At 41.6% G+C, this 25306-nt stretch overlaps 1 pseudogene across 1 annotated transcript; it reads right to left on the bottom strand.

The window, feature by feature from the left end:
• Nucleotides 1-24012: 24012 nt before the first annotated feature.
• Nucleotides 24013-25197, bottom strand: LOC310753013 (PSME3-interacting protein-like; annotated as a pseudogene). Its single transcript has 2 exons — nt 24826-25197; nt 24013-24558 (listed from the first exon to the last, which is right to left on the bottom strand). The product of its transcript is annotated as a PSME3-interacting protein-like (transcript).
• Between the last annotated feature and the right edge of the window lie 109 nt (nt 25198-25306).

Genomic DNA, 25306 nt, shown 5'->3' with positions numbered 1-25306 from the left:
TGCAAAAGCTATACATGTGGGTGCATTTTGTAACTTCCATTTCCTTTGCTCCTTTGGCTATCCAAACAAAGGCATTCCATGGAGAAGTGGAAGGAAGGCATGCTTGTTACAGCATCATTTTACAGCTGTAGCATAAATAGAGAACAGTCTGAGAGCAGAAATACCATCTTATGGGTATCAATCAAAGCTTAATGTCTGCCAGAGTTTAACCCTGGCATCTGTTTCAGCGTGGGAATGTAACCCTGGTACATTACAAACTAAGAATAGGTAAAAGCGGGGGTTGTTTTTTTTCAGCCAGAGCTCAGCACCTCTCAGGTGGGCGCCATTGCCATATAAGAGAAAAAGAGAAGCATTCATGGTGAGTTCCGGCACCTCTTTTTCTAGAAAAACAGCACTGATTATGATATACGGTATATGGTGTTTATTGTGTAGGTTATCTGAAGGAATCCATGAAGGCATGAGGATATCTCCTATTAAGCGATACACTTCGGTATTAGTAATTAACACATTTGCTCACTTCTTTGCAATAAAAAATGGTGCTCAAATTATTGGGGGAAGCAGAGAGGGCACAACCTCTTTCCTTTATGTGCTATGTAGCTTCCTTAGCTATAGTTTTCAGAAAGCTCCTTTAAATTTCCGAAATAATAAAACAGGTAATAGAAGCAACTCCAGAACTCGCCCTATTAAATATCTCCCAGGACAACGATACACATGCATACTACAAGGAACTCATAAGTCACTCATAAGAGCCAGTGTGGTGTAGTGGTTAAGAGCGGTAGACTCGTAATCTGGTGAACCGGGTTCGCTTCCCCGCTCCTCCACATGCAGCTGCTGGGTGACCTTGGGCCAGTCACACTTCTCTGAAGTCTCTCAGCCTCACTCACCCCACAGAGTATTTGTTGTGGGGGAGGAAGGGAAAGGAGAATGTTAGCCACTTTGAGACTCCTTTGGGTAGTGATAAAGCGGGATATCAAATCCAAACTCTTCTTCTTCTTCACTTACTTTCCGCAGCTAGAAATATCATAACTAGACAGTGGAAGGACCTATCAGGGTGAACATAGACCACTGGTACCAAAACGAAAGGTAAACCAAGTAGAAAAGTTAACCAACAAACTCAAACTAGCACAGGGACACGCTACAGAGGATTCCTTCACCCGAGTGTGGGGCCCCTTTATTACATGCGCAGCACAACAGGACAATGACCTACCCCCCCCAACAGCATACAAATCAATATGGCTAACCTTACCTAACAACCTAGCAAACTTCCCCCCCCCCACAAATGAGCCACACCGCAATCAATTAAACACAACCAACCAAGCTTGGGAACCCCATACCTTTATGTCAATAAAAATAAATAAATACGCAAACAAAGGACTTACCTATGTGATGCTGACACATCCCCCAACCTACACTAAGAATAGGCGATACTGTAGAACGAAAGAACAATATCCTCAACTCTCTCCCCCTCCCCCAACTGCAGGATGTCGATGACAAAAATGTCTCTCAACAAACGTAAACAAACTGTGAAAAAGAATTGAAAGTGGAAACAATAGGTGTACTGTTTATCTGTGTCAGGTGTGCGTGCAGGAGCCAGGCCCTGTGACCGGTAGGGCTTCGCAGGACTGGGGCCTTCCTAAGTTTGTTCCGAGGAGGCAAGGCGCGGCCACACAGGTGAGGCTGATTGGTAATTCGCTGCATCTGGTGGCAAGAGCTGGGAAGGGATATAAGGTCAGCATTTCGCTTTGGCTCTTTGCCACAGCAACACGTTTCCTGCCTTGCTGTGATTGGTCCCTTGACTCCTTACTTCCTGACCCTCGGACCCTTGACTTCATGACTCCTTGCTTCTTCATCCTCGGACCCCTGACTTCGTGACTCCTTGCTTCTTGATCCTCGGACCCCTGACTTCGGGACTCCTTGCTTCTTGATCCTTGGACCCCTGACTTCGGGACTCCTTGCTTCTTGATCCTCAGACCCTTGGCTCTTGGCTTCCTGACTCCTGGCTTCTGGACTCCTGTTCCTGCTCCCACCCCACTATCTTGCCCCTGGTCCCGACATCCCCAGCCGGGACTTTGATCGCCTGTGAACAATCTGTTTGCTTTGTAACACAAAAAACCCTAATAACAATATTTTTTTAAAAAAAGAAAGCTCCTTTGTGATGGTGGCGGTGGTTGTGGAGATAATCTGGCTAAAACTGGAAGGAATCAATGGGCCCCTAACTGTCCCCCTATGATTTGAGCACCGATCCAAAAATCATGAACTGAGCTGTGTGTATGGTTATGATTGTGTGCTTTGCAGTCTGGTTTAAAGTGAAGATGAGAGCCATGTGGTCTGATCCTCTGCATTTCCCTGGAAATAAGCTGAGTGGGTCTTGTTGGGCTTACTTTCAGAAAAGCATGCATAGGTTTGCAGTCTCACAAAGGAGAATTTGGACTAAACAGCTGCAGAATTATGAACCTCGCCATGCTATTAAAATCACTCCAGATTTGTAGAATGCACTCCCAACCCACTACAAAATAAAACAATGGTACTTGTGTACCTTAAAGTTTGACTACTAACAGAATGGATTTGCACTCTTTCTCATCCAAATGTTATGTATTCTGTCATGTGAATATTAAGTGCAAGAGCTATGTTTAAATAATGTGAAGAGCCTTGAATTAAAGCAACACAGGCCAATCTCTTTAAGGTTTATGTTGACAGTCTATCCTTAACTCATACAAATTTTGCGAAACAGATATAATGGCATGAATTATATCACTCTTCAAGTAACATTTCCAAGACTACACTTGAATTTCCTCTGTTCTGACAGTTTACCATCTCTCCATATGTTTATTTTTATTTTTTTTTAAACTTCTTTTTATTGAGTTTCATATAGGTAATCAAAAAGAGAAAGAAATAACTTCACAATTACAAAACGAAAGAAAAATACAAAACAAATGTCTAAACGTAACATAAGTATTATCTATTTCCGTTACAATTCTTTATCCTCACAATTATCTCTTTGTGTTTCAAGAACTTAAATCATTCTTCTACGCTCTATTGACCTCCATCCCTCCCGCTTTCAGGCTTCTTAATGTACATAATTTATTTTCCTCGCAGCTAGTAATTGTTAATAGTTTACACGTCGTAAGGTTTATATCAGATCTGTTATAGTTTTTAGGCTTCTGTAATTCCCTTCAATGTATGTCATAAATTTTTTCCAGTCATTAGTAAACTTTGTATTTTTTTGGTTTCTGATTTTTTGAGTCATTTCTGCAAGTTCAACAAATTCAAATAATTTTGTTTGCCACTCTCTAATTGATGGGATATCTTGATTTTTCCAATTTTGGGCAATTAATAATCTGGCGGCAGCTGTGGCGTACTGAAATAATGTCTTGTCTTCGTTTTTAACTTCATCCCCAACTATCCCTAGTAGAAATGCTTCCGGTCTTTTAGGGAATGTATATTTAAATATTTTTTTTAACTCATTATAAATATATTCCCAATATTTCTTCATTTCTTCGCAAGTCCACCACATGTGGAAAAAATTACCTTCTTTAACCTTGCACTTCCAGCAGTTCTTATTCCCAGTTTTGTACATTTTCCCCAACTTTGCTGGGGTAATGTACCACCTGTACATCATCTTTTCTAAATTTTCCCTGAGTGTTACACAAGCGGTAAATTTCATTCCACTAGTCCATAATTTCTGCCATTTGTCATACTCTATATTATACCCCAGATCCATTGCCCATCTCGTCATTACCCCCTTTATTTCCTCATCTTTGGTATCCCACTCTAATAATATGTTATACATTTTGGATAGTAATTTGGATTTGCCTTCAATTATCTCTATCTGAAACTTAGATTTCTTTTCATTCATACCTACTTTTTTATCATCACTCCATACTGCATTTATTTGATGGAATTGTAACCAGCCCGTTAATTTGTCTTTCAACTCCTCGTAAGGTCTCATCCTCCAACCATTTTCTGATCCTGTCAGTAGGTCCTCATAAGTCAGCCTTTCTCCCTCCATGTTTGCCTTTTTAATTATTAAAATATCCATTGGTGATAACCACCAGGGTGTCTTCCATTCCAGGAGTTTTTTATTTCTTTCCCACACTTCGAGTAGGGGTCCTCTGAAAATATGATTTGAGAATCCTTTATGTATCTTCTCTTTATTCTGCCATAAATAGGCATGCCAGCCGAACCTGTTGTCGAACCCCTCTAGGTCCAACAGGTCGGCATTTTCTAGATTAATCCAGTCTTTAATCCAGCAGAGGCTGGCAGCCTCAAAATATAACTTCAGGTTAGGTACTGAGAAGCCCCCTCTTTCTTTTCGGTCTGTAAGGATTTTGAATCTAATTCTTGGCCTTTTGCCCTGCCATATGAATTTCGACAGGGTTCTTTGCCAATCTGTGAACATTTTAGATCCTCTAATCACTGGGATGTTCTGAAATAAAAAAAGCATTCTCGGTAGTATATTCATTTTTATCGCCGCCATTCTTCCCCTCCACGAAAGTTTCACTCTATTCCACATATCTATTTCTTTCTTGATCTCCTTCCACGTTGTAAGGTAATTATCTTGAATTAAATTTATATTTTTTGTGGTTAACCAAATACCCAAATATTTTATTTTTTTTACCACCTTAATTCCGTGTTGTTCCTCCAATTTTTCACTTTCTTTTTTCCCCAAATTTTTAATCAGCATTTTTGTCTTTAATTTATTTAATTTGAACCCTGATAGTTTACCGAAATCTTCTAGCATTTCCAAGGCCCTGCCAACACTTTTTTGCGGATTTTCCATAGATAACATTAGGTCATCCGCGTATGCTTTTAATTTGAATTCCTTTATCCCTATTTTGATCCCTCGGATCTCAGATGCTGCTCTCATTTTATTTAAAATTATCTCTAGTGCCATGATGAATAAAAGAGGGGATAGAGGGCACCCCTGTCTTGTTCCTTTTTCAATTTTAAAGGAATTTGTTAAGTTGTTATTTATAATCAATTTTGCATCTTGATTCGAGTATATTGCCTTTATTCCATTCATAAATTCGCCCTCTAACCCTGCTCTTTCCATGCTCTTCAATAGGAACTTCCAAGAGACATTATCAAATGCCTTTTCTGCGTCTATAAAAATTAATGCCGCAGGTATTTCGTTCTTACACTCCAGATATTCTATAATGTTTATGGTATGCCTTACATTATCTTTGAGGAACCTATTTGGAAGGAATCCTGCTTGATCCTTATGTATTATATTTACTAGGCACTTTTTAAGTCTACTTGCCATCACTTCCGCAAAAATTTTATAATCATTATTTAAAAGTGATATGGGTCTATAATTTTTAATGTTCAATTTGTCCGAATCTGGTTTAGGGATCATCGTAATATGAGCCTCCCTCCATGTCTCTGGTATTCTTCCTCCTCTCAGTATACCATTCATAATGTTGCATAGCACTGGTGTTAATTGGTTTTCGAATACTTTGTAATATTTAGCTGACAATCCATCTGGTCCTGGGGCTTTCCCTATTTTCATTTTCTTTATCGCATTTTGGATCTCTTCTGCTTTTATAGGTTTATTAAGTTGGGTTCTTTCTTTTTTTTCTTTTTTTTAAATAATTTTTATTACGTTTCTTTTCATAATTTTGACAATTCAGTACAATACAGAAAAACCCAAATACAAGAAACAATTTTTGATTTTTTTAACAAAAAAGAAAACCATTGGACTTCCCCACACCTTCCAGATCTGCGTTCTTTGTAGTAGCAATATCAGCAATTTGTTACCTTATTTCAAACCTTGTTGGAACTTTCCATTATTATGTACCCATATTCAGTATATTGTATCTTAACTTTGTTACCTTTTAAAATAAACATAAAATGTTTGATTCACATTGACTTCTTTTCTCATTTGTCATTAATTTTACCATTTGCTTAATCATATTTGCTAAAGCGTAACCTTTCCAAAAACATGCACTGTCTTAAAGTTCATACAGCTTATAGTATTTTTGCAAATAGTCTTTAAATTTTTTCCAATCCGCCTCGACTGATTCTTCATCCAAATCTCGGATTCTGCCGGTCATTTCAGCTAGTTCCATATAGTCCATCAACTGCGTCTGCCATTCCTCCAACGTGGGTAAATCTTGTGTCTTCCAATTCTTTGCGATGAGTATTCTTGCTGCTGTGGTAGCATACATAAACAAAGTTCTATCTTTCTTTGACACTTTCTGGTCTACCATGCCCAGCAGGAAGGCCTCTGGTTTCTTGGGAAAGGTATACTTAAATACCTTTTTCAGTTCATTGTAAATCATTTCCCAGAAGGCCTTCACTTTTGGGCAGGTCCACCAGAGATGAAAAAATGTCCCTTCTGCCTCCTTACATTTCCAACATTTGTTATCAGACAGGTGATATATCTTAGCTAGCTTGACTGGGGTCATGTACCACCGGTATAACATTTTCATAATATTTTCTTTCAGGGCACTACATGCCGTGAATTTTATCCCGTTGTTCCATAACCTTTCCCAGTCTTCAAACATAATGTTATGTCCGACATCCTGTGCCCATTTTATCATGGCAGATTTAACTGTCTCATCCTGTGTATTCCACTTAAGCAGCAAGTTGTACATTCTCGATAATACCTTAGTTTTTGGTTCTAACAATTCTGTCTCCAATTTCGATTTTTCCACTTGGAAACCAACTTTTTTATCCAATTTAAAAACCTCTTGAATTTGAGCATAGTGTAACCAATCTCGCACCTTATTTTTTAGTTTATCCTTACTCTGCAGTTTCCAGTTGTCTCCAATTTTTTCGATTATTTCCCAATATTTCGGCCAATAGGCCTCCATATTGGGTCTTTTTCGAGCCTTGGCCTCCACTGGTGATAGCCACCTCGGGGTTTTACTCTCTAATAAGTCCTTATATTTCATCCAGACTGCAAAAATTGATTTTCTGACAATATGATTTTTGAACAGTTTATGAACCTTAACCTTGTCGTACCATAGATATGCATGCCAACCAAAAGCATTATCAAACCCTTCCAGATCCAGGACATCAGTGTTTTCTAACAAAAACCAATCTTTCAACCAGCAGAAGGCTGCAGATTCATAATATAACCTCAAGTCCGGCAGGGCAAACCCTCCTCTTTCTTTCGAGTCAGTTAGTATTTTAAACTTTATTCGAGGCTTTTTGCCCTGCCAGACAAACCCAGATATATCCTTCTGCCATTTTCCAAAACATTCCACTCTGTCCACGATCTGTAGGGTCTGAAACAAAAATAACATTTTCGGCAATACATTCATCTTTATAGCTGCTATTCGACCCAACAAGGAAAGTTTCAATCTTGACCAAATTTCTAAGTCCTTCTTAATTTCCGACCAACATTTTTCATAATTGTCTTTAAATAAGTTCAAATTTTTGGAAGACAAATAGATCCCTAGGTATTTCACCTTTTTAAGCTGGGTCTTTTCAGATTCTAGCTTGGGTATCAATGTGATGAATGCTTCTTTCCACGTTTCCGGTGCCCTCTTCCCCTCCATGATCTGGTTGCATACCTCCATCAAAGGCTGTGTCAAGTAGTCCTTCAAAGTCTTGTAGTATTTGGAGGTAAGCCCATCCGGGCCTGGAGATTTGCCAAGTTGCATATTCTGAATGGCACCTTCAATTTCCTGTTAAGTTATTTTACAATTCAAGATTGATCTTTTATCTTGGGTTATTTTTGGTAGTCCATTTATCCTTAAAAATTGATCTATCTCCAACTCTTTCTGAGGCCCTTGTGCATAAAGTTCTTTGAAGTATCTGTGGAAGCACTTCCTGATTTCTTCTGGTTTCTGAACCATTCTTCCTTCAATCTCTAGATTTGTCACTGTATTTAACTTTTGTCTTTTTTTCAGCTGCCAAGCTAGCAGCTTTCCACATTTGTTTGCTGATTCAAACGATCTTTGCTTCATCTGTTTGATTTTCCATTCGATCTCTTGATTTATCAGTTTAGAGTATTGTGCTTGATGGAATTTGATTTCTCTCAGCACTTCCTTTGACTTGGGATTGGTTCTCAGTTTCTTCTCACCTTGATATATTTTCTCCAATATTTTATCCTTCTTTCCATTCCAGAGCTTTTTCTTGATTGTATTTTGTTGTATCAGAAACCCTCTCATAACGGCTTTACTTGCGTCCCAGATCATTCTTTTTTCAACTGTAGTGTTCAGGTTGATTTCAAAATAGTCCTTTAACGTTTTTTGGGCCTTTTTCACAATCTCTTGATCTCTTAATAAGGTGTCATTCATTCTCCATCTGAAGGAACCGGTTTGGGTAAGTCTAAGTTCTAGTTTCAAAGCATTGTGGTCGGAGCATGTTTTTGGGCAGATTTCCACCTTTCTAGTCTTGGGTGCCAGCCCTCTAGATGTCCAGATTTGGTCGATCCTTGTCCATGACAGGTGGGCCTCAGAGAAGAAAGTTCCTTCTTTACCTAGGGGGTCTTTTGTCCTCCATATATCAATCAGATCCAAATTGTCAATCAGTTCAAAGAAAGTTTTAGGCAGTCTGCCATCTGATGTTGAGTTTTGATTTTGAGACTTATCCATATGTGTAGATACCACTCCATTCATGTCTCCCATCATTATGATGTTGTTGTAGTCCATATAGTCCAACATGGTCTCATGCAGCTTCTTAAAAAATTCTGATTTCCCGTCATTTGGCGCATATATTCCTAATATCAAAATTTTTTCTCCTTGTGTCTGGATTTCAATCGCCAAGATTCTTCCTTGCTCATCTTTAAATACAAATTTTGGTGCCAGGCTCTCCTTGGCATATATCACCACGCCTCTTTTCTTAACCTTGTCTGATGAAATAAATTCTTGGCCTAGTCTTTTGTTAACTAAGACTTTTCTGTGAAGCCTGGTCACATGGGTTTCTTGTAAACAAATAATGTCCAATTGTTCTTTCTTCAATATGTGAAATATTTTCCTTCTTTTTTCCGGAGAATTTCCGCCATTTATATTCCAACTAAGTAGCTGCAGAGACATCCTGTACTGTTTTGTTACACCTAGAGTGATGTATCTTCTGGTCCCGAGGGTGTAGGGCCTGCTCCGCCTCCAGGCGGAATCCCAGCTTGTGGTAGAGGACAAAGTGCTGCTGCTTCTTTTTGGAGATCTTCACCGTGATCGTGCAGGAACTTTTGTAAATCCTCTGGTGTTTTTATCTTTACCTTCTTCTGCTTATAAGTAAATGATAACCCTTGTGGAAACTCCCACCTATAACGAATTGTGTTGATTCTCAGCAGTCTTGCCAGTTCTGAATAAGTGGTTCTCAAGTCCAATAACTGTTTTGGGATGTCTCGGTAAATTTCCACCCTTTTATCTTGTATCACCAATGTATTTGCGAAATGTAGGCCTAATATTTTGTCTCTCTCTTCCCTTGATCTCAAAATTATCAAACAATCTCTGGGTCTGTCCTTCCTTACCAATCTTCCCAGCCGAAAAGCTGACACTATTTTAAAGTCAGTTTCTTCCTTAATGCCCCAGAATTTTGAAAATTCTGTTGTCAAAAATCCAATTAAATCTTCTTGTTCAATTTCTGGGATTGCTCTTAATCTGAGGTTATTCTCACGATTTTTCAATTCCACCATCGAGAGGTAGGCTTGTTGTTCACCAATTTGTTTATGCAAAGGTTTAACTTCACCTCTAACTTCCTCGACCTCTTTTCTAGCTGCCGTTGCAATTTGAACAGCTTCCCCAGCCAAATTACGGTTTTCTTGTGTAGCTCCTTGCAATTTTTCAATTGCTTGTGTATGCTGGGAAACCTGATCTGTCAATTTCTGGATCGAAGATGTAGCTTGGTCAATTTTTGATGATTGGTTGTCAACCTTTTGATTTAAAGCTGCCAACTGCTCCAAGATTTGTTTCAGAACTCCCTCAGATGCTCCTGCTGCCATATCTTCCTCTGCTGGAATTTTAGACTTTTCGGCTTCTGCCTTTTGTACGCCCAGCACAGCTGGAACTGATGATCTGCGTCCCTGAGTCAAAGTTGTTTGTACAAGCTGTGCCTGCTTTTTTTCCTTTTCCTTCTCCTTAGCTTCCTTGGCTTTGGCTGCTCTTGTCTTTCCTGTACCACTCATCAGTCAATGTTCAAGGTCAAATTGTTATTGTCCCATGGGAAAGACAGATCCAATTTAAAAACAATCCAGTGAGAGAGAGTAAACATAAAAAGCTGTTCCCAGGCCTTATATTCCCAAAATCCTCTAGGGGGAGTACCACCAAAGTTTCAAAAAGAAGAAGGCAACTTTTCCGCCATTAAAGTCCCCTGTATGTTAAAAAACAGAAATGCAATAGTCCCAAATGGTAATAAACAAGTCCTGCAGAGTACTTTAAACTTTTAACAAAGTTTCAAAAAGGTGCCTACAATTTGTATCCAGTCCAGCTTGTTAAAGCTCAAAAGCTCAAGGGTATCCATACGTCTGTAAAAGTTTGTAACAATTTGTAACAGTTCCGCAGTTAAACAGTTTCCCCTCCAGCAGCCCGACGATTTGGAATTTAGCTTTGAATGATCTTACTGGGGAGGATCGCTCCAATTTTCCTTTTAAAAAATTGCTCACAAATAAGTCTATCTTTTCTCGTTAACAGTCACTTCTGAAAGTGCATGAAAGTCCCTCTTTAAAACATCCCTTTTCAGCCGCTTTTCGCTTCTCTGATCCCTTGCTTTGATCTTGTAAGCAGCTCCGGGAGGCGGACTTCCTTTTTAACGTCTCCCGGTTACAGCCAAAATTTTTTTCAAGAATTTACTGCCGAATTTAACGTCCTTACTCACGGGTTTGTTGTTTCAGTCGAATCTTTAAAGGAAGAAAGGTCGGCGCTCATCTGCAACAGCTGCGCGGCTTCACTCCCGCAGAAAGAGCGATGAACTCACAGCACCGCTACCCCTCTTTCACTCCGGAGCCCCTTACGGGGTTCCTTTCGCGATTTCGGGGTCGCTCCAGGTGCCCGCCGAGTCCCACGGCCACGAGCTCACTCTGCTCGTGGTTTTTCTTGATGGGTCGTCGCTGTGCCGCAGCGAAACGACCCTTTCCTGCGGAGCCCCTCTTCAGACTAGAAGAGGACCGCCATTACAGTTTCGCGCCGCCTCCGGAAGTCCTAAGTTGGGTTCTTTCTTCCTCTGTTATGGTTCTCCCGTTATATTCTTCTAGGTACTTTTCTATTTGGGTTATGTCTTCCTTCTCTTTTTTGTACAGCTTCTCATAAAATTTGAGGAAATTCTCCTTTATTTCTTTTGGGTCTTCTATCAGTTGCTCCTCTATTTTTATTTTGTTTATCACATTTTGTCTCTGTCTTTTTCGTAATTGCCAAGCTAATAATTTACCCGTTTTATTAGCTGACTCAAAGTATTTTTGTTTCGTTAGTTTAATTTTCCATTCAGTCTCCTGACTTATTAACATTGAGTATTGAGATTGTAACATCTTTCTTATTTGGATATTTTGTTCATCTTTCGGGTTTGTTGTTAATTTTTTCTCACACTCTCTTATCTGGTTTAGGATTTCCTCTTTCTTCTGTTCTCTTACTTTCCTCCTATAACTATTTTGTTGAATAAAAAACCCTCTTAAAACAGCCTTACTGGCGTCCCAAACTATATCCAAACTTATTTCCGTATTGAGGTTTAAATCGAAATAATTTTTTAGAGTGGTTTTAGCTTTCCCGACCACTTCATCATTTTCCAATAGATGTTCATTCAATCTCCATCTGAATCCGCCTTGTGGTTTGCCTTTTATTTCCAAAACTACCGAATTGTGATCTGAAAGAGTTCTAGGTTGAATTTCACACTTTATAGTTCTTAAAGTAAATTCCCTTGAAACCCAGATTTGATCAATTCTGCCCCAGCTCTTATGTGGCTCTGAGAAGAAGGTGAATTGTTTCTCTAATACATGTTTATATCTCCAAATGTCTATTAAATCTAAACTTTCTTCCAACTTATTAAAGGATCCTGGCAGTTTCCCTTGATTATTTTTCCCCCTTTCTGATTGTCTGTCCAATTCTGGTGTCGGTACTCCATTAAAGTCTCCTAGTAGAATTGTCTTATTACATTCTACCTCTAATAAGATTTGTTCCAATTTTTTAAAGAATTCCGATTTATTCAAATTTGGGGCGTATATATTTATCACATTGATTTTCTCCCCCTGGAAATTAATTTGTACACCTAAAACCCTTCCTTCCTCGTCTTTACAGATCATTTTGGGTTCCCATTTTTCTTTCACGTAAATCACAACCCCTCTTTTCTTTTCGGTTGTACAGTTTGTAAATTCCACCCCCAACTTTTTATGCACCAAAATATGTTTGTGCTTTTTAATTACGTGTGTCTCCTGTAAACAAATTAGATCTAAGTTCTTTCTTTTCAACACATTTACTATTTTATTCCTTTTAGTTTTTTCGTTCAAACCATTCACATTCCATGACAAAACTTTCAGATTCATCGTATTGACTATTTTTCCGTTTACCAACAGCTAATAGTTTAAATTCGAGTGGTTTTATTCTCCCTGTTTACCTCTCCCTCCTCTTCTTCCTCCTCCTCTGCAATCTCCTCCTCCTCTTCTTCCTCTACTTCTTCTTCTCTAGCTTTGTCCTCTTTGTCTTTCCACGGTTCATTTTTCTTTTTCCTCTCCTCTAGACCACCATTTTTCCCTTCATATCTCTCCTCTACTCTTCCTAAATCTTTTTCATATCTGCGTAGGAATTTCTTCACTTCTTGAATCTCAACAATTCTAAACCTTTTATCTTTGTAAAAAAAGGAGATCCCTTCCGGGAACTCCCATCTATATTGTATGTTATTCTTTTTTAGGACACTTGCCAGCTGTTTATAACCTTCTCTTTTGCGCAGGAGTCTAGTTGGTATCTCTTTAAAGATGATGATTGGTCTGCCATCAATAATTAGTCTTTTTTGATAGCTTGTTTTCAATATCACATTTTTCATCTCTATCGAGCTAAAAATAACTAAGCAATCTCCTGCGACTTTTTTTGATTTTATTTGTTTAGTCTTTGATTTAATTCTGAAGGCGTTCTCTATCGTATATGCCACCTCTTCTTCTTTCAGCTCCAGCCAATTGGCTAGTTCCTTAATCATCTTTTCTTTGATATTCTCATTTATTTCTTCTCCTATTCCCCTAAATTTCAAATTTAACTGCTTTTGTTTCATTTCAATCATCGCTAAGTTGTCCAGAACTTGGTCTTGATTTTTATTCAGTTCTCCTATCTCATCTTTTAACCTATCTGTCTCCTTTCTATGTTCTTTCATTTCTTTCTGCATTTTTTTATTTGCTTCTTCCAAAGATTTTGACCGACCTGTCAGATCCTTTATTTTATTTGACAATTCTCCTATTGCATCATCTATTTTTTTATCTAATAACTCATGCATTTCTCCTAATTTTCTCCCCATAAGTATTTCATTCTGTCTGAACTCTTCTTTTATTTTTAGCCACAAAATATCTAAGTCTTTGATTTCTTCTTGTCGGGATATTTTCCTTTCTGATGGTGTCCCTCCTATCTTTTTTCCATTTTTCCCCGACATTTTGTCCTTTTCTGGTATTAAGTTAAGACTCTTGTAATATCTTTCCTCTCCCCTAGGGGGCGCACAGTCTAAGCTCTATCCTGCTAGGTTTCTGACGTTAAGTTCACAAACGCTTTAGAACTCTCAGGTTTCTCAAAGAGATATATGGGAACTGAGTGTGTTTCAAATTGTTCTCAGTCCCTTTGTTTTCCAACCAGTACGTTAATGCTGCCAAGTTGTTTTCAATAATTTCCAGCTTCAATTTTAAGATCTCAAATACCTTAATATGTTTAAATATAGATTTAACATTTACTAGAGTTCCTTTTTAGAAGGGGGAAGAATATATTATAGAGTTTTTCTAGGAATGTTATTTGCTTGACAGTGGGATCTGCCCACTTTATATATTTAATCTGAGATTTTTCTTTTTACAGACTCTCCAAGTGTCCCTATTTTCCAGGGACAGTCCCAGATTTACAGAAGCTGTCCTGATCGCAGAATGTCCTGCTTTTCCTTAAGACATCTCAATTTTCACCAGAGAAATATTGGAGGGTATGGAGTTATGCAACCCCCAACCCAAGGAGATAAGTAACTATACAACCTTTAGAAGACATCTGAAGGCAGCCCTATATAGGGAAGATTTTTTTAAAAAATGTTTAATGATGTTTTTATATATGTTAGAAAATGCCCAGAGTGGCTGGGGCAACCCAGACAGATGGGCAGGGTATAAATAAAATATTACTATTAATATTATTATGAAATAGGACATCCCTATTTTCATCAGAGAAATGTTTGTGTGTATGTTATTACTATTCTCTCTAGGATACTCTTTATTTTTTTAAAAAAATGCATTAAATGCTATCATTTTTGTATTGTCTTCTTCTGGAAAAAGCCCTGGAAGTACTTCTCTATGGCTATAATTCTACGCACCCTTAGTCAAGCGAAAATCTAAAGGGCTTCGTGAAACTGGTTTCTGTGTAAGTGTGCTTAAAATAGCTCATAAATCCTTCCATTTCTAAGTGTTTAGTTCTGGGGTGGGGGACCAGTGCCCTTCCCATGTTGTGGACTCCAATTCCCATCAGACCCAGCTAGCATGGCCCATGGATCGGGATGGTGAGACCACAGCAATGTCCGGAGGACTTCAGGCTCTCTACCCCTGGTTTAGCTACACTAAAAAATAAATGTATACTAATGCAATAATAAAAGCAAGAGAACATCTAATTGCAGTGGTAAATTCTAGTGAGAGCAGGTAAGCTGTCAGTGACACCCTGCTGAAGGTTAAGGTGGCACATTAATTATAAATAGCACGCCTAATTGTGAATTATCCACTATTTTGACACTCGGCCACGGAGAAAACAAGTTTTGCCATGCAGTAAGCTATTGCTTGATGTAAAACTAAGGATCCATTTTTCATCATAAGTTTCGTTAACACTGTTGAAGGATTCCATTTGGGTTGCTATCCCATACATACTAACTTGGGAGTAAGCCTCACTGGAATAAATGGGACTTTCTTCTGAGTAGTCAAATACAAGGTTGTGCTGTTGGATAGCAAAATAGTAAATGGGTTCTTAAAATTGGCAGGTTATTAAAACAGCGCTGCATAGGGCTCAGTTTGGTGTTCTCCTTGATGGGCTAATATTCAGGGACTTTTTATTTTTATTTCTTTTTTGCAGGGGCAAGTAGGAGAGCATTTAACCTGGCAACCACCCACCTGCATCCTGAACTGGGAATTTTTAAAAACCACTTTATTCTGCTGAATGTGCAAACTGGTCCATATTTAACAAGACCTGGTCCCCTGCCCAAAAAGGGCTACTCCCCAGCCTCCTATATCTCATTAAATCTCAGGTGGTATACAGAAATATAAACCAACAAACACACACACACACACACACACACAAAACCCAACCCAACAGTTCAAAATTAGTTAAAACCAGTAGAGCAGTAAGAACATCATCAAGCAACAGAACTGCAAACAGGTCAAGCAATACTTTAAAATGCCTGGGTGAGTAGAAAATGTATTTGCATGATACCAAAAAAGACATAGAATTAGAGTTGCAAGGGACCTCAAGGTTCATTTAGTCCAATCCTCTGCAATGCAGGAACCTCATCTAGAGCATCCATGACAGATGGCCTTCCAACCTCTCCTTAAAAACCTCCTGAGGGAGTCTGTTTCACTGCCGTACAGCTCTTACTCTCAGAAAGTTTTTTTCCGAATATTCAGTTGGAATATCCTTTCTTGTAACTTGAAGCCATTGGTTTGAATCCAGAGGAGGAGAAAACAAGCTTGCTCCCTCTTCCATGTGACAGCCCTAGAGGTGTCTGAAGATGGCTCTCATATATCTCCTCTCAGTCTCCTCTTTTCCAGGCTAAACATACCCAGCTCCCTCAGCCGTTCTTCATAAGGCTAAGGGAAAGTGGGAGATTCGAGGATCAAATCAGAAACCAGGATGGCGTCTGTAAATCCAGGGCTGTCCCTGGAAAAGAAGAACACTTGGAGGGTCTGTGGGCATGCAGAAGGCAAGCACATAGCAGCATTCAGAGTTTCAACAGGCAGCCTCCTCCATGAACTTGCAATTCTGCTGCATCTCTTCATCCAGAGCACAGAACAACCCCATCACACTCAATGCAGGGATGTGTCTGAACTTCCCGTCCCCAGTTTACTGTTTTGGCCTTCCCTCTACTCAGAGAGAGTAACCTGCATTGAGGCTATGGGGCCAAAGGAACTTGAATTATTGAATGAATCATGACATATTAGCCAGTGAATTATGAGGGAATTACTTCTCTAGCCTTGGCAAAACACCCTCCCATTACTGTTGGGGTTTCTCTCTTGTTGTCTCTTAGCATTAGACTTTTCATCCTTAACTTATGTTCCTTGCTATTCTGGAAAAGGAGAACAAGCACATTGCTAGAGAGGCAGATGTTTCAACAAAAATGCTAATCGCTACAACTAAGGGTTGCCCCTAGTCAGCCTCCCAGAATCACTGTGATTAGAATGGCTGTATTCTCCATAGCCTGAGATGCAAACCTTTATATCTATTATTAAGCACAGAGATGGAGAAACCTCATTTATGTATTGCACACACAAAAACTGTCAGGTGAAGCAGGACTGCATTCCTGGCCCTGCTCTTAACATCCCACCCCTGAGCTAGCCCTGCTCTCTGACGTCCCTGCTGGACTGGCTCCCATCCAAAACACGCAGACAGAAGCTCTTACTTGTAAGCAAGAAAGAGATCTTTATTCAGCCAAGTAACAGTGTAGGCCCTGCAGCAGACACAGTGCCCAGGAGTCATGATTCAGGAGTTCAGGAGCAGGGCAAGTACTTCAGAAATGAAGCAAAGTGCCAAAGATGTCCCCCACTTTCCCACCAAGCTTGTGGGGATATCAAGACTGCAAGTGGATGCTCTGTCAGGGTGGCTGGGTCTGCTGCCACCTGAGAGAGCAGCATCTGGTTCAAGATGAGAAGGCTGCACCCTCCTGCTCAGTTGCTGCTGTCTTCTGTTTGGCTGATCAAAGTCCCCCACTCCCACCCCCCCCATAGGCTCTCTGCTCCAGGAAGGTCAAAGGGGGAGATGACATCCCTGGTCCCCCTTCCGAAATGACTGAAGTCCAGACCCTCCAGTGTCCCTATTTTCCAGGGACAGTCCCGGATTTACAGATGCCATCCTGGTTTCTGAGTTTAATCTTGGAATGTCTCGCTTTTCCTTAAAAAGGTAAAGGGACCCCTGACCATTAGTAGGTCCAGTTGTGACCAACTCTGGGGTTGCGGCGCTCATATCGCTTTACTGACCGAGGGAGGCGGCGTACAGCTTTCGGGTCATGTGGCTAGCATGACTAAGCCGCTTCTGGTGAACCAGAGCAGTGCACGGAAATGCCGGTTACCTTCCTGCCGGAGCGGTACCTATTTATCTACTTGCACTTTGACGTGCTTTCGAACTGCTAGGTTGGCAGGAGCAGGGACCGAGCAACAGGAGCTCACCCCGTCACAGGGATTCAAACCGCTGACCTTCTGATCGGCAAGTCCTAGGCTCTGTAGTTTAACCCACAGCGCCACCCGCGTCCCTTTAGCTTTTCCTTAGGACGCCCCTATTTTCATGTTGGAGGGTATGGAATTCTGCTCATGAAATGCATTTGCAGGCAGAATTGCGGGAGGTCATTTTCCCAGGCTCCTGTTTCCCCTGGCAGGCCCCTGAAAAGCTACTCCAGAGGGTCTGGAGACCCCCCAGAACAGTGTGGGAGGTGATACAGGGACCTGCAGGGGGAAATCTGTGAAAATTGTTTCCTTTATTTCCTTTGGTGGATTGGATTCCCACCTGGGAATGCAAAGATCCTGCTCTTGGCAGAAAGGCATCCCTGGATCCATCCCGCTACTACCCTATGTTTGACATTTTAACAGTATCTCTACCAGCAGAGATCCATCTGTGGTTGAACTGATATTAATAGTATGACTGTGAAATAAATGGCTTATCTGTTGCAGCCTGAGACTGTAGTATCCTTGACATAATAATATGGGAGCTTTGTAAGTGCAATGAAGCACTTGCAGAGATCTGGACTGAAGCCCATGTTTTTAGGATTAAGACAAACATCCCCTACCCTGCCCCCTGCCCCATTATGTATCCTGCTCTGTTGTGAGTGTATTTCATTGCTGTCTATGGAAGCCCTGTGTGTGAATTTCTTTGCACGTGTTCCTCTGTGATTGGAGTTTAAGTATTCCTTTTGAAGTGTTAACACCCCAATAAGTTCATATATTACACATACTGTATTTTAGAAGCAGTCCAGTGTGGCTTAAACACTTGAATCAACAGTTATACGGCTCGCACTTTGTTAACTCTATCTGAGCTCAGGCACAGTAGGACAGGAAAGTTGGAACATTTCTGCTTTACGCTGCTGCCAATAAAAACTAGCCCTACCTCGCTGGACTGAGTCATGTAAGTCCCACTGTGATGATGGAGTTCGGGCTGCACAGAGAGTTCAGGTTGGGCTGACTGCGCAGTACCACCCTGGAATGCAATGTACTGTATCTCTCTTGTATATTCCCCAGAGGTGGGGAATTTATAGCAAGCACTGCTTTGGGGAACTGTGTTAGCAGCTGAGAAACAGCAATATAAAGTAGCTTCCCTGTAACTCAGAGCTACTAGTAGAACAATGCCAGCAAAACAAAAATAGCATTTTGCTGGCTCATCTAAAGCAGCTTTAAACTGGTCAGATTTAATTAAAAGGGGTCACGTTAAATATACTGGAAGGATTTAAATTTGTGGAAGCAGCACTTAAAAAATATATATAGATAAACCAATTCCAAATCAGCTTGGCAAAGATCTTTGGGGGCACAACCCCTGCTACCTGTAAAACATAATTTTAATTAAGATTGTATTTAAATAAATAACTTGATATACAATGCAGAGAAAAAGATCTACAGGGTCACCTCCCCATAATCCATAAATCTGAGCTGGATAAACTGTGACTATTTTATATGAAGGACAGAGTCGCCAATGCATTAGATGTGGTATAAGCACTTCTCTTATAATGTGTGAAATGAGACTTGCGAATCTTTTCTATGGTTTCCTGTAAATTTCTCAAAATGGGTGAAATATGTGGGTTATACTTCAAGTGTAATAGTAGTATCAAAGGGGAAGCAAAAGTAACTTGAGGTTCACCTTACTAATGTCATTGTGATGTTTGATTCAGCTTCAGTGAGTGATCCTAAATACAGTAAGTGTATTTCTGTCTCTCTGTTCTCGTGTCAGACGAGCCCTGTTATGATAGTCTTCCTGCGTGGAAAGTTGTTAGTATGAAGTGTGGAAGTGGATCTGGTTGATGGGCCAAATCCTAATCTCCCCCTACACTCCACACAGTGGAGTGCAATCAGTGGACTAGGGGGACTAAGCCAGTCCCCTAAATGTTCCCAGTAAATTAGAGTATTAAAGTATTAAAGCCTGGTGCCTTCTTCCCAAAGCCTGGGAAGCATCTGCCTGCCCAGCTTAGGGAGGGAGGCATGATTCTTCGATGGGTTCAAGAGCTCTTCTGCCACCTTCCCAAAGTCCACCCAACTTTGGGAAGTAGACAGGAGGGCTCCAGCATCCTGTTAGAGCCCTGACACCTCCTTCCTAGAGACTTCTGCCCAGCTTAGGGGGGGAAGCATGCTGCTCACATACGCGACATGAGGATGCCATGCATGCAACATCCTCCCCACCCCCAGTTATCCTTGCAAGCTGGAGCCTCTGACTCTGCGGGCCAAATCTGACAGGTGGGCAGGGCTCCCATCACCTGACATCACAATGATGCTAAGTTACACTGTGCTTTGAAGCCCTGACAATTGTTGGAACTTATTGGAACTGCACAGCGGGGCTTGGAGTTGCAAAGAGCCCTGCTTTAAAATCATGCCTTTTGGCCCAGTCCAGACATGTTTTTACTTGCCCATATGACGGGCAGGTGGACATGGTTTGGCTAAAACGACCCCATCCTGTATCGTGCATTAGGTTGTATATCTGTATGCCTTGATATAATCTAAGCCAAGAATGGTGAACTGGTATATGTGGTCCCCAAGGCAATTGTGCTTGATCCGTGATTGTCCTACTTTTAATCAAGGTATGGCAGAAATTTATTGCAGCCACCAGCGGCGTAGCGTGGGTTGTCAGCACCCGGGGCAAGGCAAGTAATTTGCGCCCCCTAACCCGGGGCAAGGCAAGTAATTTGCGCCCCCTAACCCTACAAATCTATGCCTATGAATGATGGTCCCTCTCTCTCTTTCTCATATTCCAATTGATTCCCATTTCCGCCGATCGATCCCCGAAGCTCTCACCCAGCGAAATTCGTGCATAATTACGCTTCGCCATCCCTAATTCTGCCGCTTCCACCAGGAAATCATGACGGTGCGTTTCTCCTCTCCAAACTTTCCCCGGCCCTTTCTCTGCCCGCTTCCGACCCCACCTCCCCGTCCAGCCTCCCTACCTCCTGAAAAAAGGCGCCGGCGCCGAGCAGGACACCCCCGCGGCCATCGGAGAGAGGCGGGGCCGAGGGAGGCAAGCCAATGGGCGAGGCGGGGGTAGGTGGCCACGGGGGCGGGCGCTGCCGCAGTCCTCGGGTGGGCAAGGTAGGAGCAGGCGGAGGCTGGCCGGCCGCTCTGACAATAGGGGCGGGCCGAGGGCACGACGCGGCTGGGCCCTCTGGACTCGCGCCCCCCCCAGATGTTGCGCCCGGTGCGGCCGGCACCCCTGGCACCCCCCACGCTACGCCACTGGCAGCCACAGTTTCACTTATAAGGAATAGAAAAACAGTTCAGTTGTAAGATATAGGGGTACGTCTTAATCTTTGATTATGTACACAATGTGCAACTGCATATATTTGTATGCAGCTGATCCTGATCAGGATTTCCCATAGCCAACAGCAGTTTTGTGGGGATGCGGGATGATTTAGTTTGGGAAAAGAATTCAGATTAAGACACTGTACCCATCGGGGCAATTTCCCCATTATTCAAAGCGGTTGTGGGGATGTGCTAATTAATGAAAGCAAAAAAAGTGGGTGATCATGGATGTCCTACATCACATATGCTTTGGCCCCAAGCATGTGTACAGATGTGGCACCAAATTTATTAAAGAATCTGACTGTGCTTGAGAAGGTCAGTTTGTACACAGCAGCTCTCAAGTGTGCAGAACTTGGCTACCATCCTAATGTTCATACGTTAGGAACACACTATTTTGTGTGCATGCATCCATGTGGGGGGGCTCTGAATTCTGTGTTCTGAATTCTGTTAGTCCCCCGAGAAGGGGATAGTGAGGGTGTGATGTGTGGGTGTGCATTCTCAGCTGGCATCCCTAAGGGCAGGGCAGATCTTAGGGGTGTCCTCTGCACAATGCATCAAGCCTGGGTGGCCGTGGACTTTGCTGTCCCTTCCAAGTACACGCCTTAGGTTAAGAAGAGCATTGTTCTTTTGGGTGGCCATGTACTTTTGACTCCTCAGAGAACAGTAATCTAATTTGTTCCACTTCCCGACCAATCCTTTCCCTAGCAGGTAACATTCTCATTTTTATTTTTTGTGACAGCCTACACATCCTGTGCAGGGTCAAACCTCACCCTCTTTTTAAGCTTGACTGTGTTTAAAATGCAAATAAACAGCACTTCCCAAACTCTGTCCTACTCTCTCCTTTGGATCATTTAAACACAAATACTTTTGCTAGGACAGTCCAGTTGTGATATTTGTTTCCTCCATTTAATTACCTCCAGCTGATGGACTCCCTCCAGGCTTTGTATTAATGACAAGTATGTAGGATGGGGAGGTACCACCAGACTTTGATCTAGAAGTGACTAATAACAACTTATCTTCCTCTTTCCTTCCAGCCCAGCCGCCTTGTGTGGTTTATTGACCATTCCACGACACTTTCATTTGTAACCATTTCTTCCTGCTCTTATGTCTGGAATGTAGGACAATAATCATTGAAGGCTACAGAGACTTGCATTCCCTTCAGAGCTGAATGTTGGAGCGAGCCTTGCAGACTAGTTTAAAGATTGTGAAGCCTTGCCAAGGTTGGAGGCTGTAACTTGAAACATCCTTATGCCTTGCCTGTGCAGCTTTACTAAAATGTATTTCAGGTTGCAGCCATTATGAAAACAGCCTCCTATTATCAAGCATAATAGTAGTCTTGTCTAAATTTAACTTCGTTTTCTGAATTCTGGCATACGCCAAGGGCATGCAATTAAATTTCATGAAGGTCCATAAAAATCACAACAGCAGTAGCGGAGGGTGTGTGTCTGGAATCTGGTTGCTTTCTCCTGCACACAAGAGCACTTTCTCTTTTATATCACAGCTGAGTGGGTGGCCTATAAAACATGGAGTGGAGGTCCAGTTATGGACCTCAGACCACAAATGGTTTAAAGTCCACCTCTGCTCTAAACCTTCTCTTTTTCAAAACTACCGAAACAGCTCTTCTTTGTCATAAAATGTTGTTCCCACACACCTTTATGTCCCTTATGAACGCATTTTGAAGTAACTATAAGGTAGATATTGAGCTAACTTCACACAAATGTTGTCTGGTAGACAGAATGCTGATGCACGAAATCTGCGAAATCTCTATGTAACCATGAACTGGAGGCATGACCTTGGAAAACTCGTTCCCTGGCAGGTCATCATCTATCTGTTGCAAAGGTATATATTTATTACCTAGCTCAGTTTTTTTGGAAGCATTAAGATTACAAGGCAAGATCCTGTGAGTGCCATGCAACCCTACTCAAAAGCCTCACGGAGTTAAGCAGGGCACGCTGCCGGCACACACGCTTAATTCCAATTTGTACCTATCAGGTTGACAAAGCATTGCCCTTCTTATTCAGAAAATGGATCTTGCATCTTTACTAGTTCCTACTCCATTTTGAACGCTAAGAGCAAATGCTGCTTTGGGAAGTGCAAATGATGGCCACCAACTTGGATGGCTTTAAAAGGAGTATAAATAATAAAAGCATCATCACCACCATTAGTATTATGGAATAGATCGTCCCTAATTTCATTGGATAAATGCTGGAAGGTATGGAGTTATGCCCCCTTCATGGATCACTGCCTTGCCGTGGCGAAGGGGCTTGAATAACTTAGAGAAGTTATGAGCTATGCCGTGCAGGGCCACCCAAGATGGACAGGTCATAGTGGAGAGTTGGATCACTTGGATGGCACACTCTTTCTCAATACCAATATTTGGATTTTTCTAAAACATTCTAAACAGTATAACAACAACAGCAACAACAACACATATTATTTATAACCCCAACCATCTGGCTGGGTTTCCCCAACCACGCTTCTTCCAGCAAAATATTAAAATGCAATAATTCATCAAATATTAAATTCCTCAAATATTTTAGGAACTTCCATGTAGCTGTAAAAGTTCTGAACAGTTCCCTAAAGTTTTTAAAAGTGAAAATACTTTTTTTTATTTTTTTAGGAGTTCTTTAATCAGATGCAACACTAAAACATTGTTACAGTGTCGTGACAATCCACATTACCATCTGCTCGATTTTGCATTCTCCCCACAACAAAACCAATACTTAAAAACTAAAGAGAGAGAGAGATCCAACCCATATGTCAGCACCTGCCAGACACCTACACCCTAAAAATGTGTCTTTGTAAAACCAGCTTGGAACACCCCCAGCAAACAATCTTTTCATTCATGGAATCTTTTTTAAAATACAAGGAATTTCCTGTCCTCATCTGTAAACCTCAGAAGCCTCAAGTCTTTTGTTGTTGTTGGTACAATGGATACTTTTCTAGATTTTATGGATATTGAAGATGTATGTCTCCCCCAATCATAGGTGTCAACCTCCCCTTTTTTGTGGGAAATTCCCTTATTCCAGCGCCATTTCCCACTGCTATCCCGGATTGTTAGATATCCCATAGACTGTCCCCGGGACAGGTGAGGCTGCTGATCCCTTATTTTCAAATCTGAAAGTTGACAGCTATGCCCCTAATCTGTACTCCCTCCCAAACTGCACACAAGTCTTAGAGTGGAGAGAAGGACAGGGGATATGAAGAGAGACACGCACAAAGACTGATTCAGTACATTATTTTGGTATTCTCTGGAAAATAAAAGACAGGAGAACAGAAGTTGCGAGTCTAGGGGACGGTTGGGATGGAAACAGAGAAATGATGAGCATCCCTACCCATGCTTCTAAGGGGCTGGGGAGATGCCTACAGCGGAGCATCAAAGAAGTTGCTTCCCCGAAACATGGAGAGACGATCTTTCTGGTGGAGTTGATGGTCCCTTCGCTGTCTGAGCTGGACTTTTGAGTCGCTGCTCCCAGAGTAGGCCCCGAGGCCCAGCAGGATCCCAATGCAGATGGCAGCCAGTGGAGGGCAGAGCCGCTCATGGAGCCGCTGCTCAGAGAAACACAGGGCGGCTTTTCTGGAGTCTTGTCATGGTCAGGATCTGGATCGAGTTTCAGTCTTTTCACACTGTTGGCACCTTCTTTCACAGCTCCAGCCAACAGCTTTGCCTATGAGAACTTGCTCTTGTTTTCTGCTGATTTCACCAGCAGTTCCTTGTCTGCCTCCTCCTTCAGGTCGGCACTGACCCCCACCTTTGACAAAGTGCTTCTGTACTTGTTAAGTTGTGGGCGAACATATCAGACGACACAGCAATTCTTCAAACATCACTTGTTTATTCACAGGCCAGAACAGAACTGGGCTGAAGGGTTTAGCCAACCTGCTTATATAGAGCTCAACTACAAAGCAACAGTAACAACTTTCTGTACATATCCAATCACTGAACGTCACCTAATTCCTTATTTGCATATGCAGACCTGAGTGAAAACTATCTACAGTATTGCCCTGCTGGCCCAGGGTGAGAACTTCAGTACATAACAGTACTCATTCAGCTCCTTGAGATCCTCTTCTCGTCGCTGCTTCTCTATTAACGCTTGCTGCCGAGAAACCTCATCGAGAAACTTGGTCTCCTCTTTGTCTAGGCCTCTGACCATGTTTTTGAACTTGAACTGCTCCTCAAGCTCCTGCTGCTTCTTGTCCTTCTGCTCCTGGAGCCTTTTGTAGAGCGATTGGGGGTTGTGCACATCCTCAGGGCATTCTTCAGGGTCTTCGGATTTCCGAACCTTCTCCCATTCTTCCTGCCTTTGCCTATCTCCGCTTCAGACACAAACCTTTTGTTAATCACGAGGTTGGCACTACCTTCTCCTCCATCCATTGTGGAGCAGCCTCTCTGCCATGGACCCCTCCAGCGGGGCCTTCAAGTGAAAATACTTATGAGTACAGTGCTACCTCGGGTTACATACGCTTCAGGTTACAGACTCCGCTAACCCAGAAATAGTACCTTGGGTTAACAACTTTGCTTCA

Source organism: Podarcis filfolensis (genome assembly GCF_964270895.1).
Source record: "Podarcis filfolensis genome assembly, chromosome: 17".
NCBI classification, from domain to species: domain Eukaryota; kingdom Metazoa; phylum Chordata; class Lepidosauria; order Squamata; family Lacertidae; genus Podarcis; species Podarcis filfolensis.
The sequence above is the reverse complement of the archived record's forward strand: the minus strand, read 5'-3'. Positions and strand labels throughout refer to the sequence as shown.